Source organism: Ceratotherium simum, chromosome 20 (assembly GCF_057802395.1).
Source record: "Ceratotherium simum simum isolate JZ-2026a chromosome 20, ASM5780239v1, whole genome shotgun sequence".
In the NCBI taxonomy this organism is placed as follows: Eukaryota; Metazoa; Chordata; class Mammalia; order Perissodactyla; family Rhinocerotidae; genus Ceratotherium; species Ceratotherium simum.
Window position 1 is genome coordinate 46135364 of NC_141919.1, and position 27717 is coordinate 46163080.

Genomic DNA, 27717 nt, shown 5'->3' on the forward strand with positions numbered 1-27717 from the left:
ATAAATAATTTCTGGAAAGTCATGATATATGAAGGTGACAGTTAAGCCACATTTTACAGCATGAATGTGTTTATTAATAAGACCAGGCTGAAGAGTATAACAATAACAAGAAATGAGAACTTCAAGAATAAAAGCACAAAGCATGAAAGAGTCCAGGGAATGCAGGAGTGTGGATTGAGCGTGGAGAACTGACAGGAAAATACTGCATGTCTTACATCTCTAAAAATAGCAGATTTTATTTAGATTGATTTGAACCTACTTGGATGCCATATAATACAGAATATCAAGTTGTCTCTATATTTCTAGAAACTTTATTTTTTAATCAAAAATTAAATAATAAGCATAATATTAGTTGAATGAAGATAAGGCAGTGCTAACAGCACAAGAACATATTCAATAAACTATCCAATTTTAGGGATGGCAAGTAGAAGGAAGGTGGATACGAGGAATCAGAGAGCTTGAGACTAGGCATGATGAGAAGATGGTTTGTTGTGATTTTTGGAAGGCTTAGTAACTGACAGATAATTTTCACAGAAGAACAAAATAGGGATAAGTTCTGATTGCAGGACATATACCTAGGTGTATATATATTCAATATTACTATAAAAATTAACTGTATGCTTAACAAGTGATAATTACTTTTGTGCTAATTTTGGAGGAGATTTACTAAAAAGTATCACACAAGGTTCTTGCTAACATATGGCATATACATCTAATAGAGGACAAAATACAAATATGTTTTTATTTATTACAAATATGTAATAAATATATTGCAAGATAGAAATGGTCCTTGCCATGAGTCTGAAATCTTAATGGTAAAAAAACCTTCTTCTGTTTACTGACCCAAGGCAAAAAATTCTGAAGGATATTACATCTTATGTAGGACTTGATGTTACATATTTATGGTGAGGGCTTTGAAATTAATAGTATAATTTGCCCTTCGTTCTTGAATCTTTACCAGGCTGAGTTCAAGGAAATCTTGGTTAAAATATTTTACTTTGGGAAACGGAGTAAAAAATAGTTCTTTTAAAAAGAGGCTCATTTCTTCTGAGTCTGTGATAATGGAAGAACATGCTTTGAATAAATTCTGGCAAAATCTGAGTCTTGAAAAGGAAGCACAGATGGGTCAAAAGATTTCAGAACCTAGGACAGCAACCAACAAACAGGATGAAGTTGTCAGGGCTCCCAGTCTAAAACACTCTGAATCTTAGGAAGCTAGAATCAGAGGCTGTTGGTGATAAACTTCATTTTATAGATGAGAAAACTGAGTGCAATAGTCATAATACAAGCTCATTTAGGTAGCTAGTAGCAGAGATAGACTTGGCATCCTGATGTCCTTATTTCTACCCCAGTTCTTTTCACCTTATATTCTATGCCATTCAAAAGCTCTAAGTCAACCGTTGAATGTCAGATCAATATTTGGGCCATCTTGGTATGTCCATAAGCCTAAGGCTTTACACACATTATGAACTTAGAAATAATTTGACTGAACAAATTTGAATTCCTAGAACTGACTAAGTTGAATCCTTGGAATTCATTCCTATGGAATGAATGGAAAGGATTAATTGAAAAACCCTATAGGATAAAGTCACAGTTCCCGGTTCATTATCATTCAGTCCACTTGGACCTGTCTTAGAATTCCAATATGCGTGCATTAGCAATTGTCTGTACAACATGCAGTCTTGTGTTGTTGGCTTAGGGAATCAGACACCCATGTTGAAAAGGCTGGGGTGAGGGGTTCAAACTATGTGTAGGTTGGTTCATGTTAGATTCTTTGTGTCCATAAGCTACAATCACTAGCTGGTCTCATTCTCAAAAGGGAAACTAGAAGGAATTTGGATAGGTTCACTAAAAAATCTCATTTCTGTACTGAAAAATCACTTCAAAATGTGATACTTACTCATAATAAAGTAATTAAAAACATATGTTCTGGAACTAGACTGCCCGGAATTGAATCATTGCTTTACTACTTAATACATGTGTAACCCAGGGTTGGTTCATATAATCTGAGTCTCTATTTCTTTATTTTTAAAATGGACAAAACAATAATAATAATAAATAATATATAATTTATGTGAATGCGGTGATGATTAAATAAGGTATCTAAGTAAAGTATTTTGCACTGTGGCTTGCACAGAGGAAACACTCAATGAGTGGTAACTTTTCTTAGTTTTATCATACCTTGTGCCTGATATCTAATTCTTCCTACTAAGATGATGTGAGTTACTCCTCCTCCAGATTTATTAATTTTAGAGGACTGTTGATCTGTAGTCTGGCTCTCTTTTTCTGGCAAACATTATAGGAGAGTTGATTAATTAAAAGTCTAAAATATACTTCTCAATCTGTCTCTAGCAAAATTTAAAACCAATCATCTCTATTACTTTTGCCCTTAGAAATACAGGTAAATGCACCATGTAAAACCAACAAGAAACCCTCCAGATTTCTAGTCAAATTTGAAACAGTACAACTTTGATTCATTTATTTTACAAGTCAGACCACAGGTTAAAATATGTATTTCCTTTCTTCCCATATACACATTGTGGAGAAGATGGGGGAAGGTGGAACAAATCAAAACTACAGCTTAATTTTGAAAGTTTTGAGCTATACTTAAATTTCAGTTGGGAGTGGCCCCTTAAAGGGTAATATGGCAACTTAACAAGTAAATTTCCCCTAAAATAAACTGGAAAGAAACAGGTTTGATGCTAATGGAATTGAGGGGGGAACTAAATAGACTATAGAAGCCTAGGCTGCTATCCCAACCACAAAAAGATGTGGAAAACCAATCTAAGGTAATTCAGTTCATCACAAAAACACATTGTCCAACTGGAGGTACTGTGAATAATACCTTAACGCCTGTCACAATAGATGGGAACGGTCTTTCTTTTCTTCTTTTCTTCTGAGGCAATCTCTTTGTGGAACTTTATTTGTATAGATAACCATCTGAATGAGGGAGCTCTTGTGAAGACCTGTGCACCATTATTGTTGCCAAGGAAACTGGGTCTTAATTTCTAATGGCTGAATGCCAAAGAAAACGGGCTACTGAGAGGGAAAAAACTTGGTAACACTGAATTTGTTGGAGATTTTCATTGTTAAAGGATCTTATCTTGGGGCCCACAATTTAAAATCAAACTGTAAGGCCTCCCGTCTGTCCTTCTCGTCACCTCCCTGGATTCAAATGCTCGACCACATAACAATTTGATTTTCAGTGGATGCAGCAATATAGTGATTATCGTTCATGGCAATTTTAGATCAAAGTGGAAAAAAATTAATAATGAGTGTAGGTCCTTGTTCAATTCCAATGGAAACAACACATAATTATTCTTCTGACAGCTCCAACCAGCTTACAGGGAAAAGCCTACTGTTTCAATTTACCAGGTTCTTCTTGCCCAGACAAGAGAGCTCTATGGATGTGTGTTTGTGAGGTATTGTTTAAGGCTCACAACAGTGAGTATTTTCTGTGGAATAGAAGAAAAACTAAGAAGCAAATCTGCCTGGATTTAGAAAAACAAACCCTTGCATCATCCTACTCAAAAGGATCTGTTCTATATCAATTTATTTAGAATCTGTCTGTTTCAATGGATCTTTTATTTGTTTTATTTCTCTCAAAATTATATTTTAGATACATTAATAGACAATTTTTGGGTCTTCTGGCCAAAGTAAAATCTAGACTGGAAATTCATGGCAAAAAAAAAAAAAATCCTAGAAAGAAATAAGAATAAAGGGAAAAGAAAAATGGAGAAAAATACTGTGAAGAGAGTGTGTATATGTACCTCTCAGTGAGGAGGCTTTTTTCCAGCGGTACATAGATTCTTTGACAAATTTACTTAGCTGTAACTAAACTGAACGTAGCTTTTAAATACTCGTAAATGTCTTTGGTTTTATTTCATCCACGGTGATGGAGGCACAACCCAAACACACTCTTTTAGGACTTTTGTTCTTTTTTGCTCTTAAAAAGGAATTTAACCTCCTCAAAGTTTAAATCCTTTGTCTTTGATTATCCTTACTTTCTGCATTCTGTTTTATTTGTTGGACTTGGTAGCACTCCCCTGGAACCTTCAGGAAAACAAAAGGACCTGGTCCTTTTTGTGTTTGGAGCTCCTGCAGCCAGTAGATAGGCAACCTAAATGAAATCAGCTGGGTCTCTTGGCAGAGAGCCACAAAAGACAATAGGACAATAGAGTCTAAAATGTGTCGCTTACAAGAGTGTTCCTCAGAGAAATACTCAAAGATTTATGAAATATATCTTAGAGAAGATTGTTTTATTTGAGGGAAAAAAAGCTCTTCTAAAGACTAGTGAATAAAGAAAAACCGGGCGCTTAAAAAATACAATTTCTTGTCATTACACCACTAGAATACGAATCAGTAAAAATAAGCAAAAAGACTTTAGAACTGCTGAATTATATATACAGTCTTCCTGCTGTTAAAAATAAATATTTTGTAAAATGCTCTTTTTATTGTTCTTTTAAATTCCTAAGAATTAAAAAATTCACAACATTGCCAAAAATAAAGGCCATCATCTTCATTTTATACATGGGACAGGATGTATCGACTTACCTCGAAAAATCAGAGCTGGGAGAGGACATAATTCTGGGCCTTCACAAAACTAGCAAATGATACTTCTCTTTACCTAATTTCCTAACTTCCACATCTTCAAGTGTCTTGAGATGGTATATAAGGAAGCTTAAAACAAAACACTCAGTAGTATTTGTTTTCTTAGTGTCCAGCTTTGGAGATAGATAACTAGTTTGAAAAGCCATTAAACGTAATTTTTAGGAAAGATAGACACGAGCTATGTGATATTATTAGCAGTACAATTTTTTTAGGTATTATTAAAATGTGTTTAGAATTTATAGTAAGACGGAGCTATGTATATAAACACAGGGATTAGGAGAAGGAAAATAAGTTTTTAGTGTCCGCTATGTGCCAGATGAATACAAAATCTCACCAAACTCACATCTTGTAAAATTGATTTGAGCATTATTGTTTTGTCTATGAGAAAACAGAATCAGAAAGTTTCTCTAACCTGTCGAGAGTCACAGAGGCCCAGATGGAATTAGAACCAGATATGTTTGCTTCCTAAACCCTTATTTTCCCACCAACCTACAGAAGAGGGGCTCTATGGGTTTCACTGTGAGCGCTGTGCAATCATTCCTCCTTCTGGACTTTCTGGGAGCAATAAGCAAGCTGACCCCAAATGATGCTGACTTAGCCTTTTCCTTGATGTTTCCATTTCCACACCACCATCACAGTATTAACAAAACCACGGGTTATGTTTTGTAATTTATGTGGCTTATTTCATGTACTTTTGAGAGTTCTATTACATTTCTGACTATTGTCATGCTTTACTTCTGTGACATTTGTTGGGAAGGGGCTAAGTAGAATACGTGCTTACTGGTGCCTATTTTCTGATACTACAATTAGACATATCTAGTCTCTCAGAATATATGAATATATGTATGGTATGTAAAGAATTTCCTTTCTATTCTTGTAATGTTTTTTTTTTTCAGTCTTTGAACCAAATTTTCAACATTTGAAAAACACTAAGTTACTTGTTAGTATTTTCTTCTCATTCTTGTGCTCATCTATTTCTTGTTGGGACCAAAGTTGAAGCAAACAGTTGAAGAGTCTTGACTAATGCTGACTAGAGGAAGGGGACCACTTCAGAATTCACAGATTTTTAAAACTAAAACTAAGAATAGTAATATTTCTTCTAGATTTAAGGCAGTGATCTCCTAGAATCATATTCAGGTTTCAGAAAGAAAATCAATTTAATTAACAAAATACAGAGAAGAAAACACCTAAAAAATGGACTATAAACTTATATTTATATTTCAGCATTATTCACAATAGCCAAGACATGGAAACAACCTAAGTGTCTATCAACGGATGAATGGATAAAGAAGATGGTGAACGGAATGGAATATTATTCAGAGTGGAATGTTATTTAGCCATGAGAAAGAAGGGAATCCTGCACTTATATGTAGAATCTAAAAGAAAAAGTCAAACTCATAGAAACAGAGAGCAGAAAAGTGGTTGCCAGGGGCTGGCAGGTGGGGGAAATAGGGAGAGGTTGGTAAATAGATACAGACTTTAAGCTATAAGATGAATAAGGTCTGAGGATCTAATGTAAAACAGAGTGATTATAGTTGATACCACTATATTGTATAATTGAAATTTGCTAAGAAAGTAGAACTTAAATATTCTCACCCAAAACAGAAAAAGATAAATATGTGAGGTGATGGATGTGTTAACTAGAAGGCGGGAATCCTTTCACAATATATACGTATATCAAATCACCACGATGTACACTTTAAATATCTTTTTACAACTTTATTTGTCAATTATACCTCAATAAAGCTGGGGAGAAAAAAAAAAAACAACTCTTAGATTTACTTGGCTACGTGAAATGTGTGGGCAATCTATGTATGATTCCAGCATCGATATTCCACTAGTCTACCTGGTCCGCAAAGCTTTCTTCCTCTCTCTCTCTCCTCTCAGCTGCACTGCTTCTCAAAGCTGCATTTTCAGGCGTGAAGGATAGCTTTTCCAGATAGAGGGGACCTACCATCATTCAAGAGTACATTCGCCTGTGTAGTCCTCATGGCACAGAGTATGGAGTCTAGCACACACTTGGTACTCAAAAGGCTTTTGTAATTGACCTTCTGACTGACAGAAATTAAACAAAATGTGAACCCTTCTATAAAAGAGTGACAAGTAACCTTCAATTCCCCAAAATTGACATTTAAAAAAAATTTTCAGGGGCCGGCCCGGTGGCGCAAGCGGTTAAGTGCGCGCTCCGCTGCGGCGGTACGGGGTTCGCTGGTTCGGATCCCGGGCGCGCACCGACACACTGCTTGGCAGGCCATGCTGTGGCGGCGTCCCATATAAAGTGGAGGAAGATGGGCACAGATGTTGGCCCAGTGCCGTCTTCCTCGGCAAAAAAAGAGGAGGATTGGCGGATGTTAGCACAGGGCTGATCTCCTCACAAAAAAAAAAAAAAAAAAAATTCAATTCTTGACATGGAAAAAAACACAATAATCTTACAGGATATCTTATGAGATAAGCCTTGTCTTAGTCTATTTTGGCGAATAGAAATAGAATCCCCACTATGATGGAGATGTCATTTGGAGCTGGCATATTACTGTGGATTCTCTCAAGGCATAGCTTTAAGGACAAGCGGCCTATTCCCCAAAGCATTTGCTTGGTAATAGTTTTAAGGATTCTATATGGCTTGGCAACCTTTAACTTTGCCCACAGTTGACGATTCTAATCCCATCCGGATTCCAGAAATATGATTCCACCCCATTACTCTAAGAACTATGTTTGAAGTTAACCTGTTAAAATTATGCATTGAAGTTTGGGAACAAAATCTAAGACTTTGGGAAAAGTAGTCTACTTCTTTGTACAGAAATAGAAGATTGCACTTCAATTGTTTACCATCACTGCTAATCTCAAAATCAAACAGTTGCAGAGAAAGGAAGTTTTTCTTGAGCACAAGACATATTACATCTATAATGGTGCATGTTATACCATCTGCACACTTCTATTAAAAGACAACAAGAACGGACCTAAGGGACGAACTATATTTATCTTGTTCTTTCCTTCTTTTTTGAATAGTTTCACACATATGGTCCAGATATGATTTTTTACTTACCTCTGAGTAAACAGAGCTCAACCTTCTTTCCCCTAGTGAGTTTAAATATAGGCCTCATTGGTAATACCCCATTGCCTATCTGAGAAATGGGATCACTACGGAGGAAGCTGCTAACACTCATTAGCCATGTGCTGGGACACAGAGCAGCTGTTAGAAGGAGGTGCAGAAAATGCAGGAAAAAAAAACGGAAACAAAGGAAAGTTGATGCCTTTCTTCTCTGGTCCTTGCCATGGCTTTTCATTCAATTCAAGCAATTCATAGTGAATAAATATAAATAATACTAGCAGTACTATAAGGAATGACGGCTCAAAAGATGATGACGTGTGTCATAAAACAGAGGACTGTATATTATTCACACTAAACATATGATGAGATAGACTCTCACGTAAAAGGAAGGTTGGCAGCCACGGGGGTCTCCTGAATGCCGTTTGAAATCTCTTAGTGTCAGAGGGAGTTGTGCTTCTGGTAGAACACCCAGAACTTTGGAGCCAGAAAATACAATCTCCTGCAGCAAAAACAGTGGAAGGAGTAGGAGGAAAAGTGTGTGCTTGCATGGGCTTTTGGGCTATTTAAGCTTCTCAATACCAAGGGGAAACTGAGGCAATAAATTTCTTAAGACTTTTCTAAAGCCCAAGAAGCACAACAATCCATTGGTTTAAAGGGAAATAAGGGGCATGAGATTTCTTCCATAATTAAAGATAACTATCGATCTGAGACATATATTTACTTCAGTAGTATATACTTACAACTGTATTTGCTTCAGAGGGTATGATACACAGAACAGCTCAAATGGAACACACATAAAAACTTCTTTTAGCGCATTTACTTGTTGAATATTTTAGTGGCACTCTGGAAATAAGAGTGTGGTAGAAATGTCTCCCCAAATGCTGAAGCTGGGTTGTAATGGTTCCCCTAGTATTTTTCCAGAGCCAAATTAGACCCAACCTTATAAACATATGCTGGTGACTGCAGGACTTTCTCAGAGTCTCATCCCAGGGATAGAAGAGGTTTCAGTTCCAGATCATTAAAGTGCACTTAGATTTCCCAGCCCGGAACACAAGGGAAATAAGAAAAGAAATCTGAGAGAAGAAATTGAGTGACCTTCTTTTTTGTGGAAACAAAGAGAGTGTGGGATGAACCAATGAAACTAAATGGTGACATTAATGAAAGACTATAGTCATGCCTAAGGCTCATCAATCACTGAGAACAGAGCAGTTACTTCCGAGTCAAATTCCAGAGGTATGGGTTTTACATTCCCCAAATGTCTCTAATTCCCAGCATCCTTATCCTGTCATTTGTGACAAACACTCTCCAGTGAAAATTGAGTACCCCCCAAATTGCACCTGTGCTCCATACCAATAGGATCTCAAAGCCAATTCATTCAAATTAATCTCAGCATGGCTGACTTACATGAAGAGCCTTAAATATTAAGCAGTTCTATAATGTCAAAAAGAAAAATTTTGATGAAAAGCCAGAAAATTTCTCTCCTCTGAGATAGTCTGTGATATTAATTCCTCCATGTCAGTTTTGTAGCCAAAGTAGGTAATACATTCTGCGCTGTATTTTAGAAAAGTGTGTTACAATAAGAATTCATTTCTAAAGGTTCAAAATTCAGCATTCCTATGAATGGACATCTATATTTTATGGGCTGCGGCCATCATAAAAATATGAAACCTAGAATAACTACTGAATAATCCCATCTGTCAGGGTGTTTGGAGGAGGTTCAATCAGAATAATACAGCCAAAACTGATGGCTAGAAGGAGAACAAAAAACTCTCCTGACTGATCACCAAGACTGAGATAACGCATCAAGAGTTGTTTATGGGACTTATTTTATAGTGAATCTCCTTAAATGAAGTCATATTTCTGTCCCTTTATTACCACATCCGTGGGAAAACTGCTGCATGATATTCCCAAATATAAATTATATGTTTGAGATGGTTTGACTTAAAATACAGGCTAACAGACAGAGATTAAGTTCACTTTGGGGTACCCTGCAGGTGCCTCAAAGAAACAGGCAGTCAGACAATTAGAGGCTTTTGACTCTCAATTGGCAGAGTCTTGCCATATGCATTAACAACCACAGACAGAGCAAACAGGCATCAAGTTCAAATATAAGTGACAAATCAAAAGTCATGGCAGTGGCACTCTTTTTTTTCAGGTGTTAAATTTGTTCACCGCAAAAAGAGGAGGATTGGCATGGATGTTAGCTCAGGGCTGATCTTCCTCACAAAAAAGGAAAAAAATTTGTTCATATGGTTAATAGCTCTTCAGCTGGAGCAGCTCAGCAGTGAGCAATAAGATGACTCTCCTTTAGAGCAAGAACACTCTACCTTTACTTTGTTCTAAGGAAAAGGAGGTAAATATGTACTTAGCATTTCCTATGAATGGAGCATTGTGTTAGACACTTTTCATGTGTCACATATTAGTCCTCACCATCTCAAAATGAGCTGTTTTAAAGATGAGGAAATTGAGACTCACAGAGGTCCCTTAGGTCTCAGGTGGAAGAAATTAAATGGGAGCTCAGTTGTGTCTGATTCTGTGTACAAAGATGGTCACTAGCAATCCCTTCCTCCACTGTGTGTACGTGCCACTGCTCCCGTCAAGAAGTGGAGACTAGTGTCCCTTCCCTTGAATCTGGGATGATTTTGTGACAGCTTTGGCCAACAGAATATAGCATAAGTGATGTTCTGGGACTTTGGAGCCCAGGCCTTAAGAGGCCTTGTAGTATCTGCTTTCACTCTTGGAAGACAGTGACTGTAAAGTTCGACTACACTGTTGAAGACAGAGGCCCTGGAAGATGAAAGATTGCACTGGCCCCAGTGAAGCTGCCACTGCCAAGACTACATGAAGTGGAGAGGAGCCATTCCCATTAAGCCCTGCCCAAATTGACGAATTATGGGCAAAAAATGGACACTGTTGTTCCAACCCACTAAGTTTTGAAGAGGTTTGTTATGCAACAATAGATAACTGAAAAAGATTCCAAAATCCTTGGTATTTCTAGTGTCTGGTGCTGGCTTCCCTGGTTATTCATACTTCCTTAACTGTTAATTCAGTAAGGAAACATTTGGCGGAGTCAAAGCGGTGCTCAGCATGTGTCAGTGGAAGAAAACAATTCAACAATTCTAAGGGTTCTTGTTATTTTAAGCAAAAGTGCATTGAGTAATTACGTAGTGCCTGGCTCTGTTTTAAGGCATTTATCCTCACAACAACCCTGTGAGGAGCTATCTTTAATCCCTGTTTACAGGTGAAGAGAGTGAGGTATGGAGATGATAAGTACTTGGCAGCTAGGAAGTTGTAGATCCAGGATCACAACCATGCTGTCAGATTCCAGAGTCTCACTCTTAATTCCTGAGCTATATTGCCTGGACTTTCTTGTCACTGAGATCTGAATCTGGCCAGATGAAACAAGTAGATGTGATGAGTGTTCTACTTTTAGAACTGAAAACTGTAGTGCTTGATTTGCAAAAGCTGGACTGTATACTATCTAAAGAACTTTTGTTGGAAACTAGATATAGACAGTGCACAAAAGAGTACTTCCTGGTCAGAATGCCACAGACACAGAGTTGGGAGACAGAGGATACTTCATGTAGGATCAGACAAGACATCTAAGAATAGGGAATGCAAAGCCTGGCATGTGAAGAGTCCTCTCTCTAGGGTGGGCTCTTCCTATGTTCTTCACCATATCTAAGAGCAATTCTCTGGAATGGAAATGAAATGGCCATCTATACACTTGATGCCACTTTTTACTATGATTTTTCAGATTTAGCGCAGAGTTTTGTGCCAGAAAGACCTGAGGTGGAGTAGTGGCTTGCCACTGACTATATGACCTTAGAAAGTTCCCTTACCTCTCTGACTTATATTGACAAAATGGGAACAATGATGTCTAATGCATGGAGCTCTTGTTGTATACGAGTGCATGTCCATGTCCACGTGTGTGTGTTACTGTTATTATTATGTATTGCTCATGCTCCTGTCGCTATGAACCAAAATTAGAGGTGATAAATTAGGAAGCTAAAGAAAGAATGCTAGACTGGAAGAGAGTGAAGAAACCTAGATCAGACAATAAGGTGGAAAGAAATGAAGACAGTATGATTCTTCAAAAGCCAAGAAGGAAATTCAATCATATGGCTTTTTCATTAAGAGTCTCCACTTGAAATAACTAATCAGATTTCTACTGTCCAAAATCTCCAAATGTAGAATCCAAATAGGCAGTGCACTAGTAAATGTTCTGGAAGGTTCTGCTCAGATGTCAGGCTTGCTTAATAGAGTCGTAGGATGATAGATGAAAAAATACTCATGGAGATCATCTAGCTCAATGCCTTTAATTCACAGATAAAGAAAGGTCCAGAGAGGGAAAGTGACCTGTACAAAGAGACCAGCTGGTGAGTGACAGAATAGACACCAGGACCAAGGTTTCCTGAATCCTCAGTAAGGGCTCTCCAAAAACTATAGCTTCTCTTGGTGAAGAGAACATAACTTGAAATAGAACTAGTTGGCATTAGTGATCATTGCTGTGGCCAAATTAAAATTTGTCATAAAACACCAAATAGGTACGAAAAACTCAAACTTCTTAGCCCTTCTCTTATGTGTTAGGAGATAGATATCAGCTCCATCTAATTTCCTCTGCCTCTGTTTTCATTAGTTCCCTACTTATTATAGTACATCGTTCTAAGACCAGACCAGGCTTTAGGAGAAAATATTTATAAAGTCTCAGCCAAAGTTGGGCCAGGGCTTTTTAACAGCAATTTATTCTTCCTGGAATGTGGCGCTCCAAAGCTGACTATTGGTCTCTTGGACTTACCCTCTCTACTACTGACCTGGGGCTGGGCCAGTGCCGACAGTGAACTCCGGAAAGGTCCAGCTCTCAGTATCCACAAGACAAACCAGATGACACAGTTCCCTTTGTTCTTCATGTTCGGGTCTTGTTCTATTATGTAACTGTGTGCTCCTATTGTTCCCAAGAAGCTTGGGACCCTGCCTCACTCTTCTTGGTTTCCTGACTTCTGGCATGGCGTCTGAACACTCATCCACTAAAGAGAGATTCCCAAGTGTAGACTCGCAGTCAGACTCTTGGAACAGCCTATATCATCTCTCTCTAGTCAGTCCCCAGAATAGGCCAGATGCTCTCTAGGTGAATGGATCTAGGATCCTTTTCCTGACTCTTCCCACACTCACTTGACCTGTCCTCCGGTAAGTAAATAGATATGACTCCTCAATTGCCTGAACTAATGCAATGTGGGGAAAAAGAAAAAAAAAATTAAAAAGTGAATTAGTTTTTAATAGTGGTCCAATTGCAAATTTGGAAATTTTCATTGACCAAATGTACAGATATTAGATGTACAGACATTTCTGGTGATTGAAAAAAAATAACCCAGTCATAAGCCTTTTTTATATTAAGTTTATTTTTGGTTTCTAAAATTGAAAACAGTCATAATACAATACTTAGAAAATAAGAAAAAGCAGATAGGAGAAAAATAGGCTTTTCTTTTTACAGAATGAGAAATACCTCTAGACAGATCTTTGATTTGACCTAGAACATATGAATGTTTGTGGTATCATAACTTATTTTCCAATGGACTTCTATCGTAGTTGCCTTTTTTCCCCCTAAAAGACAAGAAGTCACAGAGTAACCTCTTCAGATTCCTTCACATGTTTCAGGGTCCCATAAATATATTTATTGATCTTCAGGTAAACTCTTGGGGATTTTGTCAATTCGGACATTGATTCCCATGTGCAATAGGGGACTTTTGCAGATTTAGAGCTGTGCCTCAATTTTAACTGCTAGTATGAACTCCAGACCCTCTAAAATAGATCTTAAGACTCTTCATCACGTTTTTGAAACTTGCTGCTTATTTTCTGATTCAACTGTATTTGTTCTGCTATGACTGTGTTACTTTCGAATGCAAGAAGGTCAGCCACCAATCAGTCTGATATTCGACTCTCCCTCTGGCTGTGAGATGGTAGAAGGTATTTGAGCTTTCACGTGGAGGGGGTGTGTTGGGAGGCAGTGCCAGATTCGCTAAACTTGAAGTTCTTTCTCTTCCTGATCTAAACTCAAGTTTTTGTGACTCTTTCACCGTGTGCCCACCAACAATCATTTAATCTCTGTTAGAAGTATCTGTAAAAATAGGACATTGTCCTACCCCCAGGAATTTACAATCTAGCTGGAGAAACAGGCTGCATACACATGCTGACATAACCAACAGTATCAGAAAGCACATCATAAAAGTTATTCATAAATAATAGTTTGTGCCATAGTATGAAAGTTAAAAGGTGAGGGAGTTATTTTAAGGTCAGTTTGGCCAGATTTTGGGATAATTTAGCAAAGTAATACATTGTTCCTGTTGGCACATATGCTGTGCCAAATGTGTAGATGGAAAAACTTTAGATTCCGAGAAGTAGTCCGGTTTGGCTTCAGGAGGAAGTTTATGCATTTCTATCCCTATGCAGCCATTTGGGGCCTTCCAAAATAAGGCCTCACATCTATACTTGTTTCAGTTCTCACTCTCCATACACAGCCTGCACAACAGCCAACCTAGTATATTTGGAATTCCCCAAACGTGTCTATGCTTTCCCATCTCTGCCTTTGCTGATGTTTCTTCCTTATCTTCTACTATCCTCTCACTCCCCCCATCCTCCTCCATATCTCCTCATCATGAAGATTAAAAATGCAAATAAGTTCATTCTCTGTTGCCAACTTTGATAAATTGACAGGGTTTTTTGGGATTAATGTGTAGGAGAAGATTTTAAAGTCACTTTCAGCTTCAGGGGAAAAAAAAAGAAATTCCATGATTGATTAGTGATGTCGACCAAGGTGTGATTTGGGGAGTGATGGTACAAATGTCATGTGTTTTGCCAACACTGTTCAAGGCCTAGAGAAAGTACCCATTTGGTTCATAAAGCTTTTTGGGGTTCTCTTAATCATAAAGCTTTTTGGGGTGTTCTTAATCAGATGGACATATTCTTCCCTGAAATTCCCACTGCGTTTTTTTATTTCTTTTATGTCACTTAACTTATTCCACTTTATACTCTTGTGCTTGGCTTATCACTGGCAATAGACTTCACCTCCTTAAAAGTAAAGACTGTATCTCACTCATCTTTTTTATCTCCCCAAAATGCCTAGCGTAATAAGTATACGCTTAATAAATATTTTATGAACTGAATATACTGTAGGGAACAAGGAGGATCTAAGGCAGAGAAGGTAAATTGCAGGTGGATTATAGAAGCATAAATAATAGAGTTCAGCTGGTAATTGTTCTACAATGGTTTCATGTATATTGGTTTTATCCTCATGATAATCAGATGCTGGAGAGCCTTTAATACATTCTAACTCACAGATTCCAATAATAGCAGGTTGCTGACCCACCATTTAGGGGATGAGTCCTTCAACTGGAAAGAATCAAAGGCAACATAATTGTCAATGCATCACACCCCCGAGGGGCTTTGAGGGAAATTTGCATTTTAGGGGAAAATAGGGGGTTGAAGAAGGAAGGAAAGATATACCTAGGATGAAAACATGAGTTTAAAAAAGGATGAAAAGTCCTCAGCACAGTATGATAGAAAGAGCATAGATTTAGGGGATCGAGGCTTGAAATCCAAGATCAGATCTCAGCTCTACCATTCAGCTCTACCATCTACCACTGTGACCTTGGGCAAATTAAGTAACTTCTCTGGACTTCAGTCTCTTTCATTGTAAAAGACATATAATTATACCAAGTGTCAAAAGGTTCAAAGTTAAATATGCAGCCTAATGTTAGTAACTTATTTTAGGAAATTCACGGACATGTAAAGCTTGCCTATGTACATATAATACACCTCTCATACCTTATGCCATCTATGTTTCCACTGATCCTGATTTTCCCTTCTAGTTTATGACATTGATTCAATTATTGAAAACCATCTCTAAATTTTTATAGACTAGAAGGGCTAGAAATATATAAATTGAGTTATATCTATTTTATCAATTTGTAGAGCTATTGGAGGATAAAATGGAATAATGTTTTAAAAAAGCTTTCACATAGCCTAATTAATGTGATTTCCCTCAACCCTATTATATCTTCCCATCAAAAGATGGGAAGATACTTTTTAAGGCAAGAAGGTAGATGCCATGGGTTATGGCTGTCAGAGTAATAACCGTTTCAGATACTTCACCTAGACAACTTTCATTTCTATGGCCAGTTCTTTAAATTTCCTGAGGTTACATGGTTTGACAGATAAAAATGCTCAAGTACAACTTAAAATAAATTATCTAGTAACTGCTTTATATATTTTTACTCCTTTATGTCAAAGCCCATCATTTTAATAAATCAGATTTTTTAAATGTAATAAAACTACAGACACTTTTGATTTTCATATTTTGACTCACTGAAAAGACTAAGGTTAAGTTTGTTGCTCCATGAAGTGGAACATGCTTTGTGTCATTAAGATCCCAGAGCATATCATGACCTTGCTTTGGATGATACACTTTTCAAGGGGGAAACAAAGCTGACCTGCACCTGTTTGCTTCAATGGTCACTTATGTGAAGAGCAACAGCAGACACTTGTTCCAAAATGAGCCATCACATCAATGCGAGCGGACACTCCTGTCCGTCAAAATGTAATCTCCACATTCATGAAGAAGACTCACTGAGCTGTGGGAAGACTTTTAGTCCATACATTTTTTTTTAAATGTAAATACCTAAGAATAAGCAACTTAAATGTCAAAATACAGAGGAAGGCAGAAATAGGCATCTGCCTGATTATATCAAACCACATAGCAGCTGACATTTATTAAGAAGAGGATTATTTGAACAAAATTTCTCAAGAAAGCTACGATTGTCCTCTTCACAAGTAACCTTTGAAGAGGTTAAGAAGATAAAAGAACAAAAAGGGATATGAAAGTTTGAATTATGTTATTTCTTGAATGTGTATATTATTAAGGAAGTACCAGATACATTAATAGTATATTACATATTATGCAACTATGATGTATTATATATTTAAATATGGGAGAGGATCTATTACTATGGTTTATCATCAAAAACTAGAAAATAATTACCTATTTTCCATATTAAATGTCTGATCTATATCTATAATTATGGAAATACATGTTTGAAATCCTGTTAGACATTTGAGTAGAGCTGTCAATTAGAAGGATGACATACGAGCTCTGAGAAAAGATCTGGACTAAAGATATGAAATTGAAGTTAACAACAGATTTAATTTTAGAAAGTAAGGTATTAAAAATATTAATTACTAGGTAAACCTGTATACTAAGATTGAATTTCTGAAGTATTGATTATCTTAGATCACTGAGCTGAAGGGCAGTATGTTCAGAGACAAGCTCAGAGAACACTGATGGACAGCTTGGAGGCATGGGTCATAGAACTCAGATTCCTTTTTAAGTGAAATGAGATTTTCTGTCTCCCTCAACGCCTCAATCTCCTTTGTTGGTTCCTCCACTTTACTTCATTTTTAAATTTTAGTATTTAGGGTTTGGTATTGGGACCTTTATATTCATTAAACCCTCTCCAAAAATGATTTCAGCAAATTTCATGTTTTAAATGTCATCTGTAGTTTATTGACACCCAAATTTAAATCTCCAGTCCAGAACCATCACTTCAGTTCCAGATTTGACATTTCTTCTTAGATATCTTACAATATTATCCAACATACTAAAATGGCATGTCCAAAAAGAACTCTCAATAACTAGCACCACCATCCATCCTATTCCCAAAAATCTAAAGAGATAGAACACTTCTTGGATTATTTTTTCTCTCTTACACACCACTCCAAATCTCCAAGTCTTATCCACTCTATCTTTGAAGTATAGTTCAAATCCACTTACTTATCATCTGCTTTACCGTGCTGTAGTCTTAGCCACAACCGTTGTAGCCTGAACTACGGAAGTCATTTCAAATTCTTCTCCTTATTTCTACTCTTGTCCCCCACAATCCATTTTTCATCTAGCGGCCACAATGTTCATTATTTTAAAAAAAGGAGAGGGAAAGAAATCAATATGAACATGGTTATAGATCTGTTATATGGCTATAGTTTAATCTAAAAACAACCCCTCACTCCTCCTGGAATCCATTAAGTATGAGAAGAACAAAGAAACAAACAAGTATACATAAAAACAAAAATTGCTCAATTTCCATTTCCAGAAATATTAGGAGACAGAGAGAAGCTACAACTCCAAATGATATGTTACCAATATGAAATGCTGCTGAGACCTGGCAGAGCCACCTGGAAGGATAGGCAACCGAGTAGAAAGTGACTGGAGATCCAGAGGTAGCAGATTCCAAAAGTACAACACAGATACACTCCCTAAGCGTGAGAAATATACAAAAGCTCAAGTTGACGCTGGAGATGCAATTAATAAGACTAAGTTCTAAGGAGGCTGCCATTAGAGAGCAGTCACCAAAGTGATGTGTCTAATAGCAGTGGCCTATCAAAGACAATGCCACCAAAACCATCCTGCAATTGAAGACTGCCTTGGACCGTGAGGAGGTTTCCTTTCATGACTGTGTCTGGTGAAGGAACAGGGACGAGGGCATGCAAAGCTGGCAGCAGAAACTACTGGATACCTCAGGCTTTGAGAGCAAAAAGAAAGCTGGCTACCCAGATAAATTCAGAGGGTCCCTACAAAAAGGAATCTAAATCTGAGAAGAAGAGGAGGGAGCCCTTGAACTGCAAAGCCCAGAAGGCTACCTACACCACCTACACCACCAACCAGGATCTTCTTGCAAATAGCTGATTCAGTAAAATCTTATCCATTCAACAACAAGGAACAAAATAGTAATGGCATGGCTATAAAGATACTGTATGAAAAAGGTTGTAAGAAGCAGCAAAACATACCAATGGATGAAAAATCTCTAAAAAACCCACAATGGAACATATAAAACTTGTAATCAAACATTTCACCACAGATTTTAATAAGTATATGAAGTGATTGTCATGAAAGAAGACTCTAAAGAAGAAATATAAGAACTCAAGGAAGAGATGTTTGGACAATGAGGAGAGATGAAACGTGAGCTGGTAGAATTCAAGAGAGAATTTGAGAAATTTTTCAAGGAAGTAAAAATAAAATCATTAAAGAAACAAGGTGAGATCAAAGGGAGCACCTGGCAGAATAGACATGATGGAAAACAGAGAAGTGGACTCAGAGGACAGAAATGAGGAAAGAGAACAAAACACAACCGTCTATTGTTTTATTTGTGAACTCTGTGGCTCTTATCTACTCAAAAATAAAATTCACAACAAAAAGGGAAATCATACCACGTCACTAACAATTCCCCAAACCCTCCAACGGTCACTGATGAATTTTAGAATGAAATTCAAAATCTGTACCATGGTCTATCTTGCATTACTGGCTCCCACTCTCTTACGAATTTCAAGTCTTATTCCTCCCCCTCACTCAGCCACATTGATCTCCTTTTATTTATATTGTTGTTTCCTCAGAACTTCCCGCAGCTGAGTCACAACTTATTATCATAAAAGGCCTTTGCTCCATCCCCTCACTGACATCTAGGTATTTACTAGTGATTCTCTCTTCCATCATCCTGTTTATTTCCTTCATAGCCCTTATCACAACCATAATTATCTCATTAATTATATTGTTTACTTAGATATTGTTTTTCTCTCTTCACAGAAATGTAGGTGACCCAAGAATAGAGGCCTGTATAGTCCAGCACCTAGCACATAGTCAGCACTTGAGAAAGTCTGATGACCAGTGGAAGGAAAAATAACTCACTTCTAGGGTTTCTTCTAGTTCTAATGTGCTAGTACTTACATCTAGTACGTCACTTTGATGAACTTCACCAAAATCATGTAACAAACTTTAGCTCTTTACATACCTTGATTTATCAAGATAGTAATCATATCATTAATTTTATCTATATATCTATCTATCCATCTAAATCTATCTATTTATCTAAAACAATCTATCTATCCATCCATCCATATCCATCCATCCATCCATCCATCCATCCATCCATCCATCATTCCGTTGTTTCTGTTTATCTGGAGAATAATGAGTAATATAGATTTTGGTACTGAGAGTGGTTCTAGAGGAACTGAACATTAAGAATGTGTTTTCTGACTTGGTTCTGGGTTTCTGGAATTGGCTCTCTAATCTGATTAGATTTAAAGATGGTAATGACTACTTCCAGTAGTAAAGAGAGAACTGATAGTTCATGGCATGGTCCGGGAATGGGGTATGCAAAATATCTCCATTGGATACTCCTAACCAACCACTCATAAGAATCAAGGTACTGAGTTACTGTGTATATGATACTTTTGCACACTTTTAGAAAACTGAAGAACATAATGAGATTAGCGGGTTGTTCCTAATGTCGTTGGACAAAGTGGTGAGAGAAAAGGATGAGCTCAGGGATTGGTACACCGAGCACAAATGACCTGACACCTTCTATGTATGCCTTTAAGGAGACCCTTATTTCCTGCAGCCACAGGGCTAGCTTGTTGAAAATCAAAAGCAGAATCTCACCCTGTGCCTGGCTGAATTACAAGGCAAGTTGAGCTTCCAGTCTTGCAGTGTCTACTGTTAATGTTAAGCATTGATTGTTAAAGAATGGGATTCTGTAGGTTGGAACTGGGACACGTGGGAAGACCCTGATGAAGGGGAAATTTAGCCCCTAAATTCTGATGAATCTTCTTTGCCAGTGAAAGAGGCCTTCCTACCCCCAGTGGAAGTGGCCTCCTCACATCCAGTAGAAGTGGCCTCCCAACCCCATGGGTAGCAGCCTCTCCACTCCCATCTAATGGGATTAATTCTGCATTGCCTGAGCAAACTGCAATGGCCTCCCCTGAGGCAGTTGCCATGCAAAACATTGCTGATTCCCCTCAGGACCCACATCTAGCACCCAATTTTGCTTCTAGAACTAAAACTAGGTTCAAGTCCCAGCAAGCCCCTAAAGGTGAGGTTCAAAGTGTGACCCATGAGGAGGTACTCTACACTCCGAAAGGACTATTTGAGTTTTCTAATTTATTAATACAGAAATCTGAGGAACATGTATGGGAATGGATATTAGCTTGTGAGATAAAAGTGGAAGGAACATAAAGTTGGATCAGGCTGCATTTACTGATATGAGCTCATTAAGCAGAGATTCTGTATTTAATGTTGCAGTTTAGGGAGTTAGGACAGGCTCTGACAATTTGGTTGGTTAGCTGAAACATGGACCAAAAAATGGCCCACCGTGAGTGAATTAGTAATGCCACACCTGCCTTGGTTTAATGTAGAGGGAGGGATTCAAGGCTTATGGAGATTGGGATGTTAGAGTGGATCTGTCATTTAAAACTTACTCATCCACATTGCGAGGGTCCAGAAGACATACCTTTTACCACTACTGTGAGATACAAGTTTGTGAGCAGAGCCCTGGCATTTTTGAAGAGCTCTGTGATCACTATTCTCTGTAGGTCAGTGGAGAACAGTGAAAACTTTCACTTAGAGTGGAAACTACAGTCAATGAATTGGGAAATTTAAATGCAATGGTAGTAATTGGATCCTGGGGGCAGGGGCCAAGTAGTAGCACTCAACGGCCAAAAACAAGGTGGATATAGTTACCACATGGACAGCAAAGTCAAAGCAGCAATCCAGACCTGTAGCGTTGGCTAGTTGGTCATGGTGTTCCTAGAAGTGAAATAGATAGAAAGCCCACTAAATTCTTACTCGATCTGTATAAGCAGAAAAGTTCTAGGTCAAGTGAACAGAAGTCTAACCTGAATCATAAGAACAGAGAATCTTGGCTCCTCAATCAATTCCCAGAACTGAGCCAGAACTCCTTGAATGAAGGGAGGGGAGGTCCCCTTGATGACTGATCTCAGTATGCTGTCCAAAATTTATACTGTCAAGCTTTCTCTCAGCCTTCCCCAAAGGGACCTACAGTCCTTTACCAAGGTAATTGTGCACTGGGGAAAAGGAAATAATCAAACTTTTTGGGGACTACTGGACACTGGTTCTGAACTGACACTAATTCCAGGAGAGCCAAAATGTCACTATGGTCCACTAGTCAGAGTAGGGGCTTACGGAAGTCAGGAGATTAATGGAATTTTAGTTTAGGTCCATCTCACAGTGGGCCCAGTGGGTCCCCAAACCCATTCTGTGGTTATTTCCTAAGTTCTAGAATGCATAATTGGAACAGACATATTTAGCAGCTGGCAGAATCCTCACATTTGTTCCCTGACCTGTGGAGTGAGGTTACTATGGTAAGAAAGGGCAAGTAGATGCCACTAGAAGTAACTTTACGTAAGAAAATAGTAAACCAAAAGCAATATCATATTTCTGGAAGCATTTCAGAGATTAGTGCTGCCATCAAGGACTTGAAGGATGTAGGAGTGGTGATTCTCATCACATCCACATTCAACTCTCCTATTTGGTCTGTGCAGAAGACAGACCTTGTAAAATGGCAGTAAAATTACAAGATCCAAAGTGATGAACCTTGTAAAATGGATTATCATAAACTTAACCAGGGGGTGACTCCAACTATAGCTCTGCTGTACCAGAGGTGATTTCATTGCTTGAGCAAATTAACACATCCCCTGGTACCTGGTATGTAACTATTGATCTGGCAAATGCAAAGGCCCAGCAGAAGCAGTTTGGTTTCAGTTGGCAAGGCCACCAATACAATTTCACTATCTTATGTCAAGGATATTAGACATATGTTATATTTTATTTCACAGGTATACTGTCCACAAGATATCATGTTGGTCCATTATGTTGACGACATGCAGATTGGATCTAGTGAGCAAGAAATAGCAACTACTCTAGACTTATTGGTAAAACATTTGTGTGTCAGCGAGTGGGAAATAAAGGTGATAAAAATTCAGGGGTCTTCTATCTCTGTGAAATTTCTAGGGATCTAGTGGTGTGGGGCACATCAAGATATCCCTTCTAAGCTGAAGGATAAGTTGTTACATCTGGCCCCTCCTACAACCAAAAAAGAGGCACAACACCTGGTGGGCCTCTCGAGATTTTAGAGGCAATATATTCCTCATTTCAGTGTGTTTCTCTGGCCCATTTACCAAGTGACCCCCAAAAGCTGCTAGTTATAAGTGGGGCCTAGAACAGGAGAAGGCTCTACAATAGGTCCAGGCTGCTGTGCAAGCTGCTCTGCCACTCTGTCCATAGGACTCAGCAGATCCAGAGGTTCTTGAAGTGTCGGCGGCAGATAGGGGTGCTGTTTGGAGACTTTGACAGGCCTCTGTAGGTTAATCACAGTGCAGGCCCTTAGGATTTTGTAACAAAGCCCTGCAATCCTCTGCAGAAAACTACTCTCCTTTCCAGAAACAGGTCTTGGGCTGCTACTAGGCCTTGATAGAAACTGAACGCTTAACCATGAGCCACTAAGTTATCGTGCAACCTGAGCTGCCCTTCATGAACTGCGTGTTATCTGACCCACCCAGCCATAAAGTTGGGTGTGCACAGCAACATTTTGTTATCAAATAGAAGTCGTATATACATGATCAGGCACAAGAAAGCCCTGAATGCACAGGTAAGTTACGTAAAGAAGGGCCCAAATGCCCATGGTTCCCACTCCCGCTACACTACCTTCTCTCTCCCAGCCTGCACCTAGGGCCTTATGGTGAGTTCTCTAAGATCAGAGGAAGAGAAATCTTGGGCCTGGTTTACAGATGGTTCTGCACAATATGAAAGCACAACCCAAAAGTGGACAGTTGTAGTGCTACAGCCCTTTCTGGGACATCCCTGGAGGACAGTGGTGAAGGGAAATCCTCCCAGTAGACAGAATTTTGAGCCCTGGTTGTTCACTTTGCTTGGAAGGAGAAATGGCAAGTTGTGCAATTATATAGTGATTCACGGGCTGTGGCCAATGGTTTGGCTGGATGGTCAGGGACTTGAAAGGAACACGGTTGGAAAATTGGTGACAAGGAAATTTGAGGAAGAGGTATGTGGATAGACCTCTCTGAATGGGCAAAACACATGAAGATATTTGTGTCCCATGTGAACACTCACCAAAGGATGATCTCAGCAGAGGAGGATTTTAACAATCAAGTGGGTAGGATGACCTGTTCTGTGGATACTATCAGCCACTTTCCCCAGCCATTCCTGTCAGCACCCAATGGGCTCATGAACAAAGTGGCCATGGTGGCAGGGATGGAGGTCATGCATGGGCTCAGCAACAAGGACTTCCACTCACCAGGACTGACTTGGCTATGGCCACCACTGAGCGCACAATCTACCAGCAGCAGAGACCAACACTGAGTCCCCAATATGGCACCATTTCCCAGGGTAATCATCCAGCTATCTGGTGGCAGGTTGATTACCACTTCCATCATGGAAGGGGCAGCCTTTTTTTCCTACTGGAACAGACACTCTGGATCAGATTTGCCTTCTCTGCATGCTATGCTTCTGCCAAAACTATCATCTGTAGACTTACAGAATGCTTATCCACCATCATAATATTCTACACAGAATTGCTTCTGGTCAAGGAACTCACTTCACAGCAAAAGAAGTATAGCAATGAGCCTGTTCTCATAGAATTCACTGGTCTCACCATGTTTTCCACCGTCCTGGAGCAGATAGCTTGATAGAATAGTGGAATGGCCTTTTGAAGACTCAACAACAGTGCCAGCTAGCTGGCAATACCTTTCAGGGCCGGGGCAAGGTTCTCTAGAATGCTGTGTAGGCTCTGAGTTAGTGTCCAATACGTGGTGCTGTTTCTCCCATAGCCAGAATTCATGGGTCCAGGAATCGAGACGTAGAAACAGGAGTGGCACTACTGACTATTACCCCTAGTGACCCACTAGAAAAATTTTTCCTTCATGTTCTTGTGACCTTATGCCTTGCTGGCCTAGAAGTCTTAGTTCCAAGAGGAGAAATGCTTTCACCAGGAGATATTATAACGATTCCATTGAACTGGAAGTTAAGACTGTGGCTGGCAACTTTGGACTCCTCATGCCTCTTAATCAACAAGCAAAGAAGGGAGTTACTGTGGTGGCTGGAGTGATTGATCCTGAGTCCCAGGGGGAAATTGGACTACTACTCCACAATGGAGGTAAAGAAAATCAGGTCTGGTATACAGGAGATCCCTTAGGGTGTCTCTCAGTATTAGCGTGCCCTGTGATTAAGGCAAATGGAAAATTAGAACAACCCAATCCATGCAGGACTACAAATGGCCCAGACCCTTCTGGAGTGAAGATTTGGGTCATCCCACCAGGTAAAGAACCCACGACCAGCTGATGTGCTGTCTGAAGGCAAAGAGAATACAGAATGAGTAGTAGAGGAAGGTAGTTATAAATACCAGCTATGACCACATGACCAGTCACAGAAACATGGACCATGATTGCCACGATGTCTTCCTCCTTATTTTGTTATGAACATGTGTGTGTGTATAAAATCTGTTTTCTTCTCTCTCTTATTCCCTTATCATGTAACATAACATGCATATCATACTATTTAAGTGTTGTTAATTTTATATTATAGTATTTAAGTTATGAGATATCAAAGAGAAGAGAAAAAAAAATCACACAAGGACTTGATCTCTTCTGGAAAAGTGGTTAGTGGGGTTTCGGTTGTATGCAGGATAGTTATATGATGTTAGGCAGAATTACGACCTTATTATTGTCTCTGTTTGGAGACTAAGTATGGTTTAAGGAGATGTATATGGATGTTACATGATAAGGGGTGGACTTGTGATGGTTAATTTTTCTGTCAACTTGATTGGGCCACAGGGTGCCCAGATATTTGGTTAAACATTATTATGGGTGTCTCTGTGAGGGTGTTTCTGATGAGATTAACATTTGAATCAGTAGATTGAGTAGAGCAGGTTGCCCTTCCCAATGGGGATGGGCCTCATCCCATTCCTGGAAGGGCGGAATAGAACAAAAAAGCTGAGTAAGAGAGAATTCACTGTCTGCCTGATTGTCTTTGAGATGGGACCTTGTTCTGCCTTCTGCCTTGAATTCTGACTAAACTTATATCATTGGCCTTTTTGCTTCTCAGGGCTTTGGACTCAAGACTGGAACTACTGGAACTACACCGTTGACTCTCCTGGGTCTCCAGCTTGCCTGCTGCAGATCTTGGGACTTCTCAGTCTCCATAATTGCATAAGCCAACTCTTTATAATAAGTTACTTATTTTATATATATAAGTCTATGTATAATAAATCTCTGTCTTTTATTGATTCTGCTTCTCTACAGAACCCTGACTAATACACACATTTAACACATTTAATCAAATTTAATAGAATTGTATACAAGTTGAGTGTCAGTTGTAATATCTAATTAAACATGTATAAATTTTTTTTGGTGTTAAAGATTTTTTGGGGGAAAAAGTGCTTAACAGTTAAAGTGGCCCTGTACATCTCCCCAGCAACTCTGCTCTCATAGAAATTTAATTAAAGCCAGGCCTTCAGAATCAACCTCTATGACTTTCTTCTCGGCAAGTTGGTTTATTATTGTTCTTGCGTCCTTCTCACTCATATTTAAGATCTGAAATATCGGATTTGAAAGGACCACAGTTCTAGAAGTTTCCTGGTATAATTTAGGCTGGAGCATATACTTTTTCATGATTTAAGAAATATTTTTATTGGTATCTTCATTGGAATTTTTTAACATAAAAAAGCCAATAGACGTTTGATAAAAAAGTATTCTTCTAAAGTCTTATTTGCTCATTTGCTCTTATTATAAGTGAAAAGTTAGTTTTTTATGACGGTGGACATACGACTTTTTAAGATTTTTATCATTTAAATAGGGATAAAGTAGATATAATGAAACTTTAATGATAAAATTGATATTATTCCTTTACTTTAAAATATATTCTGGTATATCTTGGGTTCCATGAGGTAAGAGGAAGAGGTTCCAGAGAATTTATGCAAAGTAAATCACTCACACCTGGATAATTAGACAGGCTCAACACAAGAAACTCAAATGTGAGAGTATTTTTCTGTTCATTTCATGAATTACAGACTTCCAGGAAATAGTTAGAAATAAAATTCTTTTAAGATATGTAGCTACTATTAGCTACTGAGTGCCAAACTCTTCTACTAAATGCTTTATATACATTATCAAGTTTATCTTTATAAAAACCCTAGAATGTAGTTATCATCTCCATTTTACAGATAAAGAAAACAAGCCTCAGAAAACTTGCTCAAGATCACTTTAACACCTAAAATCAAAGTAACCAGTGACTGAGGTCTGATGCCAGCTCCATTTGACACAAGACCCTTGGTCTTCACCATCTGACTTCAGAGAATTTCTCCAAAGATTAAATGCAAACCAATCATCAGTTAAGCTAGAACCCTGTTCAGTATCTCTCCCTGGATTCTCCTGATGTTTTTTCTTTTGCTTTTACTTCAATAACATCTGCTATAATTTAGGAAGCCCAGTCTGTATTAAAAGACATAGCTGAAGATTATAAACTGTGCTTTGTCTACATGTCTAGTATATGAGAGACAAAGAAATGTGCCTTTCCGATACAAGCAGTCAATGACAGAGCTGGGAATTAAAAACTTTAATTCTACTCATCTTATCAAATACAGAATTGATGCATTTTTTTCATGAGGCTATTTTTCATATTGAGTGATGTAGTGAGATAATGTAATTTTCTTTCATTGCACCCTGTCTTTGATTAAAGAATTACAGCCTTGCTTTGAAAAGCAGGCATGTTTTAGTGACTCATTAAAATAATCATGGACTTTATTCCACTTCCTTTCATGGTAGTACTCATGTCCATGAGCCTCTTTTAAGAACATCATATAAAATGTTAATGATGCTAATACTAACAAGCATATGAGTTGTTAGAATAACCCTAAAAAATTTATAAAAACTAATACATTCACGGTCACTTTTAATGAATATAAATCAATGAAATCTGCAAATGATTGGAATTCCAAAAAGCAAAGTCGTCCCCTACATTTCACAAATGAAAAATCAAGAGACAAGGAAGATGAGAAAAGTATGGACCCCATTTCCAATGTGTAAGAACCGTGATTTGTCCAAGAAAAGGTTGGGATATTTCTCCTCTAATGGTCATTTTCTCTGAAAGTTTGTCCCGTCACTATCCATGATTCTTAAAAAGGCCTGGATTCTAGGAGGGAGTGGTCTGT

The 27717-nt window shown here is 38.3% G+C and overlaps 1 protein-coding gene and 1 pseudogene across 2 annotated transcripts in view; one reads left to right on the forward strand and one right to left on the reverse strand.

Moving 5' to 3' along the window:
• The window catches only part of LINGO2 (leucine rich repeat and Ig domain containing 2), a 1164902-nt gene that overhangs the window by 135500 nt on the left and 1001685 nt on the right, over positions 1–27717 (reverse strand). The gene's annotated exons all lie outside the window — the stretch shown is intronic.
• Positions 21441–25028, forward strand: LOC147914453 (uncharacterized; annotated as a pseudogene).